This window comes from Mobula hypostoma, chromosome 4 (assembly GCF_963921235.1).
Source record: "Mobula hypostoma chromosome 4, sMobHyp1.1, whole genome shotgun sequence".
NCBI classification, from domain to species: Eukaryota; Metazoa; Chordata; class Chondrichthyes; order Myliobatiformes; family Myliobatidae; genus Mobula; species Mobula hypostoma.
The window spans coordinates 139,792,454-139,811,522 of NC_086100.1; the positions used below are offsets into that span (position 1 = coordinate 139,792,454).

General features: G+C 42.0%; 1 pseudogene; it reads left to right on the forward strand.

The window, feature by feature from the left end:
- The first annotated feature begins 6,040 nt into the window (after window positions 1-6,040).
- The window catches only part of LOC134345985 (RNA-binding protein 25-like), a 30,499-nt pseudogene continuing 17,470 nt past the window's right edge, over window positions 6,041-19,069 (forward strand).

Genomic DNA, 19,069 nt, shown 5'->3' on the forward strand with positions numbered 1-19,069 from the left:
AGTTTGTATGTTCTCTTCACAACTGCACAGGTTACCTCCAGGTGCTCCCGTTTCCTCCCACAGTCCAAAGACAGATGAGATAGTAGGTTAATTTGTCAGATGGGTGCAAGTGGGTGACAGAGGATTCATTGGGCCAGAGGGGCCTGTTACTGTGCTCTATCTCTAAGTAAATAAAATTTAAAAATAAATAAAAATAATATATTTGGCAATAAAACCATAAACTCCCTAAAGTATTATAAAATTAATTGGGAACATTAAGCCCATGGAAATTACTTACCTGCGGTATCCCTCTCAGTGGTGTTGTGCTGCTTGTTCCAACCATCACCAGTCATTACGGTTGAGCTCTGCTACTGGGCAATGGCTGACCAGGACCTGGCCAGAAGTGCTGGCACCTGATTTTCTTATTGTCAGTGTTTTACCACAGAGACAGGATATTGTAGACAAGTTAAACAGCGAGCACCAGGTGGCCAACAGTGTGCAATGGAACCCTGGCTGAAGTACAATCATGCCTAATGTACTCTGATGGATTTAGTCACAATCATCTTGCAAGCATGGCCTAGCAACAGTCACCAGGTCACGTCCTCCAGGTTGAATTTGCTCTCACGGTTCAATTTGTCTCTTTGTGTATTTGCACAAACATAAATATTATTCCCCCTCCCCGCAGTGTTTCACTCTCATACCTCTGATTTCACTTCCATTTTATTGCCACTTAACTTCCTTGGTAAGTCAGTAAACCCAAGTGGGACACAAAGGTCCATTTTGGTTGTGACACAAAATTTCCGTAGTACCCAGGACTCAAGGATCTAAATGAATATTGCACAATTTTGTAGTGAAGCATGTGGTTGCTAGGACCAAAGCCAGGTTTTGTGGGGGTGGGGGAGTTAGTATAGACTGTGCAGGACGTGCCCGGAAATTGGAGAATGACAATCTGTGGGTCAGTCATGACACATATAGCCTGAAAGGACTGAACCAGGGCTTGGGGTTGTGGCCAATGGAACAGTGAGCAAGGTATGGATCTATCCGTCTTAGATTAATGACTACCAATTATCATTGGACAAACTGTTCTTTTTTGGAGAGATTTCTCTGTTTTATTCATCTTTTTAAAAATTTCAATGTAGATATTTGCTTGCATTAAAGTCTGTTTTCCAGTGTTTTGCCCTTTCAATTAATTTAGTTGTAATTTTATGTCCCCAGCAACATCACTTCCTGCACTGGTTCTTGTCAGAAATTGTTAAATCTGGATGTATAACATCCTATCCCATCACCTAACTCATTTTAAGTTTAGTCAATAGCTGTAACACCAACACATAACTTTGTGCAATTTTATGAATGGAAATTTTCATATAGTTAGAATGCTTCTTTATTGAATCCTCTGTTGCCAGAAATGTTCTATAATTTACCTTTTGTGCTTCAACGTTCATAGTAATTCATCAGATATGGCTCTGCTTTTGAATTGCCTGCCAGCTCTCTAATCAGATAAGGTTCGTCCGTCGTCACCGATGAAGAGTTCGACACCATTAGTACGCTCAACCCAGCACAGATGGAGAGCACGCATAGGAGCCGGCTCGGGACCTCTCACCCTGAAGTCTAGCGCTGATGCCACTACGCTACCAGCTGGCTGATGGTGTCAAGACTAGCACTTGATTCGGATTTAAGTGAGGGAGAGTTGCACAGCGTCAGCCTCACTCTCTCTTCCCAATTCCCATCTGGATCCAGTGGCAAGACAAGAGTCGAGACGGCTGGAGATGGGACTAGGCGCAGTGGATGACCAGGAGGTCTTCTGTGTCTTGCCCTGCTCTACACATTCTACAATGCTTGCAGAGACTGCCCTCTTGACCGTTGGACCTTCCATTGGTCTCGTCCACTCAATCCGCCGGAGTCTGTCTTCACATGCTGGGATAGACAACTCCCTATCTCACCGAGGGTTTGAGACCCGTCGGCTACCCTCACCTGGTTTAGCCGGCTTGTCGAAGCCGTTGCCCGGGGTGTGGCCGCTGTCACATGCAAACAGCTACGGGGAGCCACAGGTGAGAGCTGAGTGCCAGGTGGGGACCAAAGATGGATAAACCATCCTGAAAAGGACGCGACATGTTCCCCCAACAGAGGTGCTACCCCTCCCTGACACCCCATACACCCCTCAGATAATCAGCTGCTCAGGACTCTGGTTGGCTGTGCCTGGACCTCACCATTCATTTCAAGATGGTTTGGACACAATTTTCCACTTGAAATCCAGTCCATAGTATATTGATTGGAGCTGTGTAAACACAACACTCAGTGGCCATTTTATTAGGTACACCTGCTCATTAATGCAAATATCTAATCAATTAATCATGTGGCAGCAACTCAATGCATAAAAGCATGCAGATGTGGTCAAAAGATTCAGTTGTTGTTCAGACCAATCATCAGATAGGGGAAGAGATGTGATCGAAGTGACTTTGTTGGTGCCAGACAGGAGAGGTTTGAGTATCTCAGAACCTGCTGATCTCCTGGGATTTTCACGCACAACAGTCTCTGGAGTTTACAGAGAATGGCTTGGAAAACAAGAAACATCCGGTGAGCGGCAGTTCTGTGGGCGAAAGTGCCTTGTTAATGAGAGAGGTCAGAGGAGAATGGCCAGACTGGTTCAAGCTGACGGGAAGCAACGGTAACTCAAGCAACCATGCGTTACCGCAGTGGTGAGAAGAGCATCTCAATGTACGACACATCGAACTTTGAAGTCGATGGGGTACGGCCGTGAACGAACACTCAGTGGCCACTTTATTAGGTACAGGAGGTACATAATATAATGACCACTGGGTGTGGTGCAATCAGGGCCCCTCCCTGTGGGAGGAGTAGATGGCAATAAATGCTGATTGAATGTTGCTCCATAGTTTCACCGGTTGTCAAACTTGTCACTTTCGCTGTGCAGATCACATGGGAACCGTTAAAAGTAAAGCAATAAATAGATTAAAGGTTTTTTTTTACTAACTATAACACACGTAATTAAAACATGCAAATTAACTTCATTAAACCAAGAAGATAATCTCTCCAATTTCCTCTTACTGGGTTTGGTGCGCTTGCTCCAGGTCAGGCTGCTGTGGATTCTGAAGGTGGATGAGTGAGAGTCAATAGTATCCCTCAGACCAGTGTCTCGTTGAGCTGCCAGGAAATCCAAGCTCTTTCCTGAGGGAAATAATTCTCTAATCCAGCTAACCTACTGAAAATACCACTGTTAAAGGGAAGTATTTAACTATTTATGGTTCTATTACTATTTATTATTTATGGTGCAACTGTAATGAAAACCAATTTCCCCCTGGGATCAATAAAGTATGACTATGACTATGACTATTTTGGGAATTATAGTCCAACAAGGTTTTCCAGTATGCATGATGATGTGCTGGGAGTGGCAGAAGATATAGTTCATATTTCAGACTGGTTCAGACAAGTTATTACTGTATGTCTCAAACAGGTTTCCCTTCCTTGCAACCAGTTTTTTTCTGCACCCACTCATTGCTGGTCTAAAGACCTGGAAAAAATCCACTATCACAGGGCACCAATCACAAAGATGCTTTGGCTGTTTAACCTTCTCAGGCTTTGTCCCTCTAAATATTACCCCAAGTTGCCTGTCAGTCACTTTATGTGCAGGTACTCCTGTACCTAATGTCACTTTATGTACATACAATTAGTCTATATATATCAGCTAATCTTATGTATTTGTATTTATTGTGTTTTTCTATTGTGTGCTTTATGCTTACTATGTATTTTTATGCTACATCAGATCCAGAGTATAACAATCATTTTGTTCTCCTTAACGCTGGTGTACTGAAGAATGACAATAAACAGTCTTGAATCTTGAATCTTGAAATTTTTGCAGCATCTGCCTTGAGGCCAGAGAATTAGGCCCCTGCTCCTCGCTAGATTTTATATCTTAGCCAGCTGCACGAGGCGCAGAAATTTTAATTTGCCTTTGTGACAATCAGTTTCATGTATTTCATTCTGATACGAAGGAAATTATTACACGTTCCAGAGAAAGCTAATGTTTGCCATATCATCAAAAAAATTAGTCTTAAAGATTCTCTAGCATTCTGTTTTCCTAAATTTGCTTGGTGGTTTATTCTTGCTAGATATTGTTGTCAATCAAATGCTCCATTTAAAATCTTGCTTTTCTCCACTTCAAGTTCAATTTTAATTCCACTGAAAGGGTTCCAACCCATCCAGAATATTTCCTGAATAAGCTAGTTTACTGAGAGCAGCACACACAAAATGCTGGAGGAACTCAGCAGGCCAGGCAGCATCTTTGGGAATATTCTGGTATCTGTCCCCCACTTTTCCTTCGCTACATCGACGACTGCATTGGCGCTGCTTCCTGCACGCATGCAGAACTCGTTAACTTTATTAACTTTGCCTCCAACTTTCACCCTGCCCTCAAGTTTACCTGGTCCATTTCTGACACCTCCCTCCCCTTTCTAGATCTTTCTGTCTCTGTCTCTGGAGACAGCTTATCCACTGATGTCTACTATAAGCCTACTGACTCTCACAACTATCTGGACTATTCCTCTTCTCACCCTGTCTCTTGCAAAAACGCCATCCCCTTCTCGCAATTCCTCCGTCTCCGCCGCATCTGCTCTCAGGATGAGGCTTTTCATTCTAGGACGAGGGAGATGTCTTCATTTTTTAAAGAAAGGGGCTTCCCTTCCTCCACTATCAACTCTGCTCTTAAACGCATCTCCCCCATTTCACGTACATCTGCTCTCACTCCATCCTCCCACCACCCCACTAGGAATAGGGTTCCCCTGGTCCTCACCTACCACCCCACCAGCCTCCGGGTCCAACATATTATTCTCCGTAACTTCCGCCACCTCCAACGGGATCCCACCACTAAGCATATCTTTCCCTCCCCGCCTCTCTCTGCATTCCGCAGGGATCGCTCCCTACACAACTCCCTTGTCCATTCGTCCCCCCCATCCCACCCCACTGATCTCCCTCCTGGCACTTATCCGTGTAAGCGGAACAAGTGCTACACATGCCCTTACACTTCCTCCCTTACCACCATTCAGGGCCCCAAACAGTCCTTCCAGGTGAGGCATCACTTCACCTGTGAGTCGACTGGGGTGATATACTGCGTCCGGTGCTCCCGATGTGGCCTTTTATATATTGGTGAGACCCGACGCAGACTGGGAGACCGCTTTGCTGAACATCTGCGCTCTGTCCGCCAGAGAGGGCAGGATCTCCCAGTGGCCACACATTTTAATTCCACATCCCATTCCCATTCTGACATGTCTATCCACAGCCTCCTCTACTGTAAAGATGAAGCCACACTCAGGTTGGAGGAACAACACCTTATATTCCGTCTGGGTAGCCTCCAACCTGATGGCATGAACATTGACTTCTCTTAACTTCCGCTAGGCCCCACCTCCCCCTCGTACCCCATCTGTTACTCTTTTTAATGCACACATTCTTTCTCTCACTCTCCTTTTTCTCCCTCTGTCCCTCTGAATATACCTCTTGCCCATCCTCTGGGTCACCCCCCCCCGTCTTTCTTCCCGGACCTCCTGTCCCATGATCCTCTCGTATCCCCTTCTGCCTATCACCTGTCCAGCTCTCGGCTCCATCCCTCCCCCTCCTGTCTTCTCCTATCATTTTGCATCTCCCCCTCCCCCTCCAGCTTTCAAATCCCTTACTCACTCTTCCTTCAGTTAGTCCTGACGAAGGGTCTCGGCCTGAAACGTCGACTGCGCCTCTTCCTATAGATGCTGCCTGGCCTGCTGCGTTCACCAGCAACTTTGATGTATGTTGCTTGAATTTCCAGCATCTGCAGAATTCCTGTTGTTTGCATGACAATGCAGGTGCTGGAATTAAATACTTCAATCTTTCAAAATACGCGTCTTTACCAAATCCATTGCATTATTACTTTTGGACCTAATGACATTTTGATTGCTCCTTTCAGCTACTGTTCAGAGTGCTAGGTGCAGTCAACTTTAGCTAGAGTGGATCATCTGTCTTGGCTTCCACATACGTTCCTCCACATCAGCTTATCTTCAACCAAAGCCATTCACTAAACATGACATCAAAGAAAGCTGAGAGCATGGACTTGACACAGTTTTTAGAGACTCTGACTATGTTCCATGGTAGTGCTGAAGACTGTGTTCCAGGAATAGAAGCGTTTCCAGAGCAGTTATCCGGGTATAGCTAGGTTATGAGTGTCTGCCTGACAAAGTGGAAAATATTAAATTCTCTTTTCCTCAAAATGCAGGATAAATTCAATCTGGTTATTTGTTATCCTTTTCTCAATGATCAGAATGGCACAGATAAAGGAGTTTCTTGAGTCAGTGACTTAAGCCAAACTGGCATGAACTGCTTTGTCAATTACTTTCTATCATAAGCTCTGAAGCATGGATGGCTGTTAATGATAGCAGTGTTCAATATTGCTCAGTTCCATGGATAACAAAACAAAACAAATAACATTTCAGCCAGTCAAATGAACATCTTGGACAAGAGAAACAAGCCACCATTTATCCCAGAAGAATATCTTAATTTTGTCATGCCAGAAATATTGTGCTAATAAGAACCATCCTCTGGGTCACCCCCCCCCGTCTTTCTTCCCGGACCTCCTGTCCCATGATCCTCTCGTATCCCCTTCTGCCTATCACCTGTCTAGCTCTCGGCTCCATCCCTCCCCCTCCTGTCTTCTCCTATCATTTTGCATCTCCCCCTCCCCCTCCAGCTTTCAAATCCCTTACTCACTCTTCCTTCAGTTAGTCCTGACGAAGGGTCTCGGCCTGAAACGTCGACTGCGCCTCTTCCTATAGATGCTGCCTGGCCTGCTGCGTTCACCAGCAACTTTGATGTATGTTGCTTGAATTTCCAGCATCTGCAGAATTCCTGTTGTTTTGTGTGTGTTGCTTGGATTTTCAGCATCTGCAGATTTTCTCTTGTTTGTAGTTTATTGAGTGAATGCTTTTCAGTGGATTGGTAACTTGGAGAGCTCTCTCACCATCCTGAATCACATTGACTATTTTATTTCATGCTCTGGTCAAATAAATAAGCATCTCCAAGGAAAATAACTCCATGCATTGTAGTGCCATTTTCCCACACATAACAAATCAAACACTGATCAGACATTATCCATTATAATAGTGCAAGCAACATCTGATATAAGGTCTGGGCTTCCTTTGATATCTGCAGATCTGGTTAGGGTTTAGGGATTGTTACTCATCCCCCCACGCTTTGGTCAGGTTATCAAATGTATATATATTTAAAATATAGAAAAAAATTTCCAGAGGAAATCTTCTAATCAGAATTCTCATTTGTACTTCTGTTAACTTCACCCGACCATCACTTGCTTAATTTTCCTTGAAATGCACCCAGGTAATCTATTCAAATTTACCCAAGAATAAAAAAAAGAGTAATTTTACAAGAGATTCCTCTAGTGGAGCAGATTTCCATGTTATATATTACATACTCACACAGGTCATCACTAATTGCTGATCTCTCCCATTTATCAACCCTGGAGGGACCTTACCATCAAATATATTGTTAAAAGTAGAAAACAAATAGTCAAAGTATTAACAGTTTATTTGGGTGTTTTACAGGACTTTTTATTTTCCAGAACAAATTAATATTGTAGCGGGACACAAAAGGCTGCAGATACTGGAAATTTCTCTGACCTGATGAAGCGCCTTGACTTAAAATGTTGACTGTTCATTTCCCTCTGTAGATGCTGCCCGACCTGCTGATTTCCTCCAGCTCCTTTGCATGTTGCTCAATATTTTACGTCTTGGTTTATTTGTCATCATCTCTTTAGATACTTTTGTAAACTTAAGGTAAACTTCCACTTCTTAAGTAATAGGTTAAGACGTTTATTTCACATTACTGATTCAGATGTAATTCCGAGATTCTGTGCATGATCCTCCCATTCTCAAGTAGGTGAAAAGAGACCAGGAATCATCTAAATGACTTTGAATTGCAGAAATTAAGTCCAAATCATGTATACTTTAAAAATCACCTTTCTAAGTGTAACTTACCCATAAATATGCGACCCCACTCAACTCACATTAACACATGCACTTGAATACACATATGTACAGGCATGTGCACTCCAGTACACACAAACACATGAGCATTCACACATGCACACACAATGTGGAACTAAAAGGTTGTGGAGGCAGAAACATTTGGAACATTTAAGATAGGCACAGGGATGAAAGAAAAATGGAGGGCTATGTGGGAGGGAAAGGTTAGATTGATTCTGGAGTAGGTTATAGGGTTAGTATAACATTATGGGCCAAAGGGTCTGTACAGTGCTGTACTGTTCTATGTTCTGTGCTCTTAAAATTCAGCAGCTATTTACTTTTTAAAAGAGGAGCAGAAATTACTGAACTGAACCCACTTACTCTCTCACAGTGTTTAAATTTTGTTCTGAGCTTCTCTTTTCTTTTCCTCCTAACCCAGGGGTTCTTAATTTTTTTTTAATACCATTGTCCCTTTGTGGGCACGTGGCCAAGTGGTTAAGGCGTTCGTCTAGTGATCTCAAGGTTGCTAGTTTGAGCCTCAGCTGTGGCAGCGTGTTTGTGTCCTTGAGCAAGGCTCTTAATCACACATTGCTCTAGTGTCTGTGTGAGGAGTGGCGCCCCACACAGACTTCCAACCTGCGCCTTGTAAGGCATGAAAATGCCCGACGCAGCTCCCTCACGGTCTGAGTTGACGTTTCCCCCCTTTGGCAGTCCTGTGGACCCCTTCTCAGAATAATGTATTTAAATACATAAAATAAAATACATAGAATTATAAAAGAAACAAATTGCATTGAAATAAGGTTATCAAAATACTTTTAAAAACACATTTGTAATATAGTAATATATGTGCTTCTTTATTAATGCAAGACTATACATTTAAAATACAGGCAATTTAAAATTAAATTTATTTTTTAAAGGTGTAGTGGCGTAAAGGGAGTTGGTGCTCAGCTTGAATAAGAACATTAAACTGTGGGGTTGTCTTTGGCAAAGCAACACTCATGTCATGTCGGACATCCAATCGATTATGATTTTTTGTTTTAAAGGTTCCTGATTCGCAAAGATATGTTGTTGCAAATGGAATTAAAGCTTCCATAACTCACTTTACAAGGTGAGGATAGGCTTCTCTTAAGGAGCACCAGAATTCTCCAAGGCTTTTTAAGTTAAACTCCAATTGTAATAAGTTTTTTGTCCTAAAATCAATGAGTTCACCTTTGGGTAGATCAACATCTTCGATAAAGTTTATATCAGAAAGAAAAGGATTGTGGATTCATGTTTCTACTTTAATGCCATTAAATAACTTTTGAAAGAGTTCTGAAGTGTTTCCAGGTGTTCACAGCTGTCTCTCTCTTCAAAGAAATTGACGGAGAATTTGGTATCTCAACTCTCATCTTGGTAAAGCACTTCCTCCAGCATTTAAAAGTTTGCAAAGATGTCGGCCTCTACTCTCTCTTCTCCCATATCGGCAGCTTAGTCAAGAAAGCTAGCAGAAGCATCCATAATAGTCACTTCAGGACCTTGAATTGAAAGATTTATTTCATTCATATGGTTAAAAATATCTGGCAGGTAAGCCAACCCATGGATACAATCCTTTTTCCAAACTGCTCCAAGAGTGGGGTTTCTTTTTCCTTCAGAAAAAAAAATGAATCTTCAATCCTTAGTTCGAACAACACTTCAAAATTTGTCCTCTTGAGAGCCAACAGACTTCTGTGTGGTAAAGAGACATTTCATATTCTGCTCCCATTTCTTGACAAAGTCTTTTAAAACTGCGATTATTCAGAGACCTGTTTCTGATAAAGTTAGTGACTTTTATGGCTGTTGACAAAACCTCTCTCAGGGTTGTTGGAAGAGTATCTGTTGTCAGTGCATGTCTGTGTAAAAAGCAATGAGTGACAACAACGTGAGGAGCTTCCTTTTTCACTAAAGTAGATGTATTACCAAGCATTGGAGGAGATCCATCTCTGCAGAGTATGAAGTTTTTCTTTCCAGTCAGTTTTGTTTGGCAAAAAAAAACTTCTTACCATTTCCAAAATGTCAACGGCCTTTGTAGTTTCCAAAAGAGACTCACAAAATAAGCATTTTTCTTTGATGACTACATTGCAGGTCTGTAGTTTCACCCAACTGCATACTGAATGGGAATTGTGAGGTTGCCAATTCCTCAATGACCTGCTTCAAGATGTTAAAAGAAATATCAACTATTCTCGAACATTTCACATTATTTGATACGGGAATTGCTTCCAGGTTTTCTCTCTGTTCCAGTCCACAACCAGCTCAACCATTTCCAGTGCACATAGCTTTACTAAAGTCTCTCCAACAGTGTGAAGCAATCCAGTAAGCAATTTTATAGGATGCTTCAAGAAAAGGTATTTGTGAAATGGCAAATCCATGTTTTGGAAGTGTCCCAACTTTTTTGAATTGAGTCTTTCTTTGCATGGAAAAACCCCTGCTTCTTAAGGTGCATTTTCAGGATGAACAGACGTGAGGTGCTCTGTCAGTTTTGCTGGCTTCATACTTCCGTTCACAAGAAATTTACTGCAAAAAAAAACGCTGAAGCTTTTGTGTTCTGTCACGTCAATTAATGCAAGTGAAACCATATAATACATAGTAATATAATGCAGGTTTTACAATTTATCCAAAGTTCTAACACTTTCAATGGCTTTTAGATACTCCGAGACACAAGGATTACAACAGTAGCTCAGAAGTTGTGTCCTTCTTAGAATTTGGCTATTGTTGCATGTATTTTACAAAAGGCTATGAGACCCTATGGAGAATGAAGAATTCTCATTTGAACTGCCTAGTTTTGCAAAACATTAACAAACAATAAGGACGACTGACCTCCTTCCATGCATTGATCAACACAGACGGGGAACAATGGAGAGCAATGGAGATGTCTGGGTCACAAATGTAAGAACACAAGACCTCACCGTTTGGTAGCTGTACAACTACTAGGTGAAGAACTGCCCAATAGTTGACCAGCTACATTGCTTGAGCATCTACAGACAGGAAGACTGCAATCATGTTCGGTCTAATGGCAAAGTAGTGGTGAGCATGCCGTAAACGATATTTTGAGATATTTGTAATGGCTGTAATGTGATATGAAAATATTTGTAATTTATATTGGTGACAAAGTCACAGGTACAGCTAATCCTACTGTGATTTGTTGCCTACGTTCATAAATGAAGGAAATGCTAAATTTCACTTAGAGGTTAGTGAAAATACAGATGTAACCCGAAGGGGGTTTGTGGACCCCAGGTTAAGAACCCCTGTCCTAAGTCATTTGTTACTCATTCAGTTGAGGTGGGATGGTAGAGATGGAGCTGGAGGTGAATGATTGGAGGTAAACATTCAACCTCATTTGCTAAATGTGATTGCGTAGCAGGTATCTGTTGTAGCTAGCTTCTAAAATCTGGTTCATCGAACACATCAAAGTTGCTTGAATTTCCAGCATCTGCAGAATTCTTCGTGTCTGGTTCATTGAAGCAGGTTTAGTGAGAGTGACCAAAGATGACTTTTCCCCCAAGTTTCCAACCTGGTGTTCTCTTTGTTCAGGCTTATGATAAAGTCTAATATTAACTCTGCTGATAATACTCATGCCAATAAATTCATATTTGGTCAGTAACACTTGAATACCACATATAAAACCAGCAAATTGTTTGGCTTTGATCTAAACTTCAAAGTTCCGCAATCAGAATACAAAGTTGTTGCCTGTCCTCAATTAGCATGACTGATTGAGATTGAACTTCTACGCTGTTTTTCTATTCTTCCTGTCAAAATAAGTAAGTTTCTATTTTCCTGCATTGCTTTCCTCTGGGAGAAATGCCTCAGATTTAGCAAAAGACATGTTGCTCTAAGTATTGCTGCTTACCACAGTTACACCGTGACCTGTGAATATTTAGGACTTGAGTGCATGTGATGCTAAACCCAGAAATTGTGAAGCTGCTTTCAGTGATGTAGTCCTCCTTTACTCACTACACTCCTTCACTGCCTTCTCTAACAGAATGAAGGTGAGTCAGTCAGACTGCAGAATATACTGACTAAGTACAGTAGATCCCCCCCCACCGTGAATTACAGAATCAATGATATTGAAGAAGAAACTCATTTAGACCATAGGCTCCATTCTGAAAAAGTTATCTTTCTTGTTGTCAAAAGAAAACTCTCTTTCCATTCCATTGCAAGTTCCATGATTTATCCACCTTCATTTAATCTCTGCCTGGCCTCCAGATTGTAATGGAAATAACTCCAGCTAGACAGAGTTCCTTCATGGTTATAATCCTCCAGCCCCACCAGCATTTTTGTAAATCTTCTCAATACTCTCATTATTGTTACCACACTCTTCCATAATTGCCGTGACCAGAACTGTAATCAGTTCTCGTGTTCACTGAAGCAACATGGGAGATCAAAGATAGAGAGGTCAGAGTGGGAATGGGGCAGAAAATTGAAGTAGCAGCTGATTGAAAGATAAGGGTGGCCCTTGCTATCCAGCTTCCAGCATTTTCTGCTTTTGTTTTGGGAACACCTTGTTGCCTGTCACTTTAATTCTCTTCTCTGCTCCCCCTCTGTCTTTGACCTCTCACATTGCTCTGTCAAGGCCCGATGTACGCTTGCAGAATAACAGATGCTTGGAACGGGCTGCCAGAGGCAGTGGTGGAAGCAGATACAAAAGTGGTGTTTATAGCTTTTGGACAGGAATGTGAATATACGGGGAATGGAGGCAGAGACGGAAGAGGTTTACTTTAGTTTTGAATCATGTTAGCACAGAGATCATGGGCCAAATTTCTCCTCTTCCAACTGACTACGTTACGGTCCATGGAGCTTAAGATTGAATATAACTACTGTATTTCAGATAATCACCCTTTGTTTTCTCCTTGGTACCTTTCCTTATATTTTTTAAAAAACATTGCTCTTTGTAATTACAAGTTTTTAAACCAATCGTTATCTTGACAACTTTGGTCTGCACCCCAACAGACAAACCTGTGTTCTATTAATTTGACCCTCTCTGCAGTTTAACGCACATTGCCTTTCTCACACTTTTCTGTTTCTGATGAAGGGTCTTTCAGCAGGAACGTCGACTGTTTCTCTCTGCGCCGATGCTGCCTGACCTGCTGAGTGCTTCCAGCAACTTCAGGTTATGGTTTGGACTTTTTGCATTCCATTCTTCATTTTTCGTTTCTATTGCTGATCTTACCTTGCCATGCACCATTAACTACTTTGTTTGCCAACATTTTAAAAGTACTTTGTTAATCACTTCTTCTCTTGGGATATCTTGTGGTAACAAAAGGCAAGTTTTAAATGCAAGTCTTCCCTTTTGTTCCGAAGGAAGTAGCTGTGGAGATTGTGGAGGCATTAGCGATGATCTTTCAAAAGTCGGTAGATTCTGGCGTGGTTCCGGAGGACTGGAAGATTGCAAATCTCACTCCGCTATTTAAGAAGGGGGCAAGGAAGCAAAAAGGAAATTATAGACCTGTTAGCTTGACGTTGGTGGTTGGGAAGTTGTTGGAGTTGATTGTCAAGGATGAGGTTACAGAGTACCTGGAGGCATATGACAAGATAGGCAGAACTCAGCATGGATTCCCTAAAGGAATCCTATTACAATTTTTTGAGGAAATTACAAGTAGGCTAGACAAGGGAGATGTAGTGGATGTTGTATATTTGGATTTTCAGAAGGCCTTTGACAAGGTGCCACACATGAGGCTACTTAACAAGATAAGAGCCCATGGAATTATGGGAAAGTTACATACATGGATAGAGCGTTGGCTGATTGGCAGGAAACAGAGAGTGGGAATAAAGGGATCCTATTCTGTTTGGCTGCCGGTTACCAGTGGTGTTCCACAGGGGTCCGTGTTGGGACCGCTTCTTTTTACATTGTACATCAACGATTTGGATTATGGAATAGATGGCTTTGTGGCTAAGTTTGCTGACGATACAAAGATACGTGGAGGGGCCGGTAGTGCTGAGGAAACGGAGAGTCTGCAGAGAGACTTGGATAGATTGGAAGAATGGGCAAAGAAGTGGCAAATGAAATACAATGTTGGAAAGTGTATGGTTATGCACTTTAGCAGAAGAAATAAACAGGCAGACTATTATTTAAATGGAGAGAGAATTCAAAGTTCTGAGATGCAACGGGACTTGGGAGTCCTTGTACAGGATACCCTTAAGGTTAACCTCCAGGTTTAGTCGGTGGTGAAGAAGGCGAATGCAATGTTGGCATTCATTTCTAGAGGAATAGAGTATAGGAGCAGGGATGTGATGTTGAAGTTCTATAAGGCGCTGATGAGACCTCACTTGGAGTACTGTGGGCAGTTTTGGTCTCCTTATTTAAGAAAGGCTGTGCTGATGTTGGAGAGGGTACAGAGAAGATTCACTAGAATGATTCTGGGAATAAGAGGGTTAACATATGAGGAACGTTTGTCTGCTCTTGGACTGTATTTCTTGGAGTTTAGAAGAATGAGGGGAGACCTCATAGAAACATTTTGAATGTTGAAAGGCATGGACAGAGTGGATGTGGCAAAGTTGTTTCCCATGATGGCGGAATCTAGTACGAGAGGGCATGACTTAAGGATTGAAGGGCGCCCATTCAGAACAGAAATGTGAAGAAATTTTTTTAGCCAGAGGGTGGTGAATATATGGAATCTGTTGCCACGGGTGGTAGTGGAGGCCAAGTCACTGGGTGTATTTAAGGCAGAGATTGATAGGTATCTGAGTAGCCAGGGCATCAAAGGTTATGGTGAGAAGGCGGGGGAGTGGGACTAAATGGGAGAATGGATCAGCTCATGATAAAATGGCGGAGCAGACTTGATGGGCCGAATGGCCGACTTCTGCGCCTTTGTCTTATGGTCTTATGGTCTAACACCAGAGACTCATATGTATGCTTCTGCCAGTGGAATTGAATTATGCAGTTGGGCAGGCTCTCGTTGAGTCTGCTATCTCCACCACCACACTTGGGGAAAGGCCTCCAAGATCTATTTGTTTAGAGACTTTGGCAACTGTAGCCATTTAGTGCTTCATGAACTGATTTAACTTCCTAGATCCTTGGAGAGAGATGTGTGTGTGTGTGTGTGTGTGTGTGTGTGTGATTGATACCTACACTTGGAGTTAGCATGAATTTACCAAGAATGTCAATTTGTTCATGTGCTGCAGTGGTATTTAAAGAAACATGATTGAAATCTCCAAATGTTCTTTGCTTATGTTGCAGTTGTATGTTAAAAATAAGAACCTTGCATTGAAGCTATTAAGGGTTGTGGCAACTGTGCTCTTGAGATAATGCAGAGCTAATCAGAATTAAGATGCCCCAAGGATTAATTTGCTGTTCTATGCAGAATCGTATGAAGGGTAAGGCTACAGGGTTGCACAATGTATCGTGCACAGAGCTGACCAAAGCAATTTGACAACATGAATACGCAGACATTCAATAAAGGCTTTCACTGCCTTAAGCATCCTGGTAAAGAAGCTTCATAATGCTGTCACCAATCTAACCCAGTGCAGATCTGTTAAACAGTGATTTTAAAAATCCATAGTTGCTCTATTTTTCACTGTAATACTGGCAGCTAATTATTTTCCCAAAGGTGTTCAGCTCTTAAGTTACTGTGTATACATCAGGGCTTCACAGTGCCACACATACTCACCGAAGCAATGTCTCTTGGTCCTCCAGTTGTAAGGAGCAGATCCTGGAATCTTTTAATGAAGGCAAGTACAAAAGGAGTCATTGAGGAATCTGAATCTGATGACCTCTGGAATTACAATGAGGAATTAACAGTTCACTGCAATACAGGCTACAGTGCAGGTAGTGCAGTGGATGTGATCTATATGGATTTTAGTAAGGCATTTGACAAGGTTCCACACGGTAGGCTTTTTCAGAAAGTTAGAAGGCATGGGATCCAGGGAAGTTTGGCCAGGTGGATTCAGAATTGGCTTGCCTGCAGAAGGCAGAGGGTGGTGGTGGAGGGAGTACATTCAGATTGGAGGATTGTGACTAGTGCTGTCCCACAAGGATCTATTCTGGGACCTCTACTTTTCGTGATTTTTATTAACGACCTGGATGTGGGGGTAGAAGGGTGGGTTGGCAAGTTTGTAGACGCCACAAAGGTTGGTAGTGTTGTAGATAGTGTAGAGGGTTGTCAAAGATTGCAGAGAGACATTGATAGGATGCAGAAGTGGGCTGAGAAGTGGCAGATGGAGTTCAACCCGGAGAAGTGTGAGGTGGTACACTTTGGAAGGACAAACTCCAAGGCAGAGTACAAAGTAAATGGTCGGATACTTGGTAGTGTGGAGGAGCAGAGGGATCTTGGGGTACATGTCCACAGATCCCTGAAAGTTGCCTCACAGGTGGATAGGGTAGTTAAGAAAGCTTATGGGGTGTTAGCTTTCATAAGTCGAGGGATAGAGTTTAAGAGTCGCGATGTAATGATGCAGCTCTGTAAAACTCTGGTTAGGCCACACTTGGAGTATTGTGTCCAGTTCTGGTCACCTCACTATAGGAAGGATGTGGAAGCATTGGAAAGGGTACAGAGGAGATTTACCAGGATGCTGCCTGGTTTAGAAAGTATGCATTATGATCAGAGATTAAGGGAGTTTAAGAGATTAATAAGAGGAATAGATAGAGTGGATAGCCAGCGCCTCTTCCCCAGGGCACCACTGCTCAGTACAAGAGGACATGGTTTTAAGGTAAGGGGTGGGAAGTTCAAGGGGGATATTAGAGGAAGGTTTTTTACTCAGAGAGTGGTTGGTGCGTGGAATGCACTGCCTGAGTCAGTGGTGGAGGCAGATACACTCGTGAAGTTTAAGAGACTACTAGACAGGTATATGGAGGAATCTAAAATGGGGACTTATATGGGAGGCAGGGTTTGAGGGTCAGCACAACATTGTGGGCCGAAGGGCCTGTACTGTGCTTTACTATTCTATGTTCTATGTTCACATCAGCTTTTACTGTCTGATTATTTCCAAGATAGTTCATTGGTCAGACACTTCACTGGGCTAATACTATGCATCTACTAGCCAGCTCAGTCAACCCAGGGAAATGGGAGTGCAATGTTCTTGGATCAAGCACTTCACAACTAAAGGTAAACTTGAGAAAATGTAAAGATCAGTGCAATATGGACTGCATGGTTTTCAGAAGACCCATGTGAGAAAGTTGAGAAAGAAGACCAAGAGACCATCAAGTACCGGAAATATAGGAACACCAAAGACTAGAGGCCAATTCCGTGGGTTAAGGCTTGATATGTATTCTGTATTGCAGTGAACTGTTCATTCCTCATTGTAGTTCAATTATCTCCGCTTATATTAAAGATTACTGAGCACGTCACCAAATGACATAAGCTACACATTGCACCAGTAACTTTAGCCAATGCTTAGTTCCCCATTATTCATCTACCAATAATCACTGCCATTTAGGACTACCTAAATGAGACAACCGCTGGAGTATTGAAATCTCCTTACCCAAACAAAGGATATAACTTCTTTAGGGAGGGTGCAGCAAAGATTCACTGGTCTAGTCTTAATAAGTTCCACCACACCCTCACATACACAACACTCCTACAAGCGCCCCACCCATCCAAACTCCCACTCTTCTGATTTATATCATGCAGATGTCAGAAGCATGCTCCTTTTATTTCCATCCAATCCCATTCAATATTCTCACCCTTGATCCTTTCTCATTTCAGATACTCAAGAGCTGAAGCCTGACCAGACAGAGCAGGGTGATGACTGAAATGCTAAAAATGTGCCATCTCATAGTCTCCTGCTCAGGGCATGAGCAATGTTAAGGAGCATGGTAGAATCCAGCAACAACTTAATACAGAACCACATGTAGAGATTAGAGCCTATTCTTTCCAGGGAAAAGTTTTGACCATCTTCCTGTGTACACTTCTGGACTGATCCTAGCAGCTTCTGAAATATCATCATCATCATCATCATCAGGTGCCATGCCCAGTTTGAGCTTTGACTGCCATGGCCCACACACTCCTGTTTTGGGTCAAGTGGATTAATTCATTGGTATTCATTCAGTTCTCCGGCTGCTGTCTTCACCATCATTTGTCTTTGTCTTCCTCTTGCTTTCTTCCCTTCAATCTTTCCCATAATTACTGTGCATTCTAACTCCTCTTTCCTAATCACATGTCCAATGAAGTTACGTTGCCTTTTCATGATCTCATACATTATTTCTCTTTTTGTGTTTGCTCTGTTCATGACATCCTTGTTAGATATTCATTTCGTTCATGATATTCTTTGCATCCTCCTCAAAAACCACATCTCTGCTGCCACAATTCGTTTCCTCATGTTACTAGATATTGTCCAACATTCTGAGCCATATAACATAACTGGATAAACGTAACATTTCAGTACTCTGAGGCGGGTTGTCACACCTAGTTTAGTATTGGTCAGTATACTCTTCATTCTCGTAAAGGTGTCTTTTACCATCCCTATTCTTCTTTGGAGGTCCATGTCACACCTGCCATCTGATGTCACCCAGCTTCCTAAGTAGCAAAAGTTCTGTACTTGTTTTATGTCTTCCCTGGTTATTTTCAGCCTGCAGATAGGATTCTCTTTCTTTTTGGATATCACCATACATTCTGTCTTTTTGCAATTGATAGATAGACCCATTTTTGCACTTTCTTCAACAATTATATCAATTAAGTTTTGTAGTTCTTCCTCCGTACTTGAAATTAACACAGTGTCATCTGCATATCTGAAATTATTGATGTTTTCACCACCAACTTTGATTCCCAAGATGTATCTTATTTTTTGTAATATTGTTTCACTGTACACACTAAATAAATCAGGGGAGAAAACACACCCTTGTCTAACGCCTCTCTTGATTTTCGTAAACTGACTCACTTCTCCATCTATTCTTACAGTGGCAGTTTGTTCCCAGTACAGATTTCTGATTAGGTGGAGGTCTTTCAAGTCTAGATCTTGAGTTTTCTGTAATATTTCAAATAACTTACTGTGCTTCACTTTATCAAATGCTTTTGTGTAGTTGATAAAACAAACAAATCTTTTTGCACTTAAATAGCTCGTTCTGATAGTATCCTCAACGTCAATATTGCGTTTCTTGTACCTTTGTCTTTCACAAAACCACATTGTTCTTT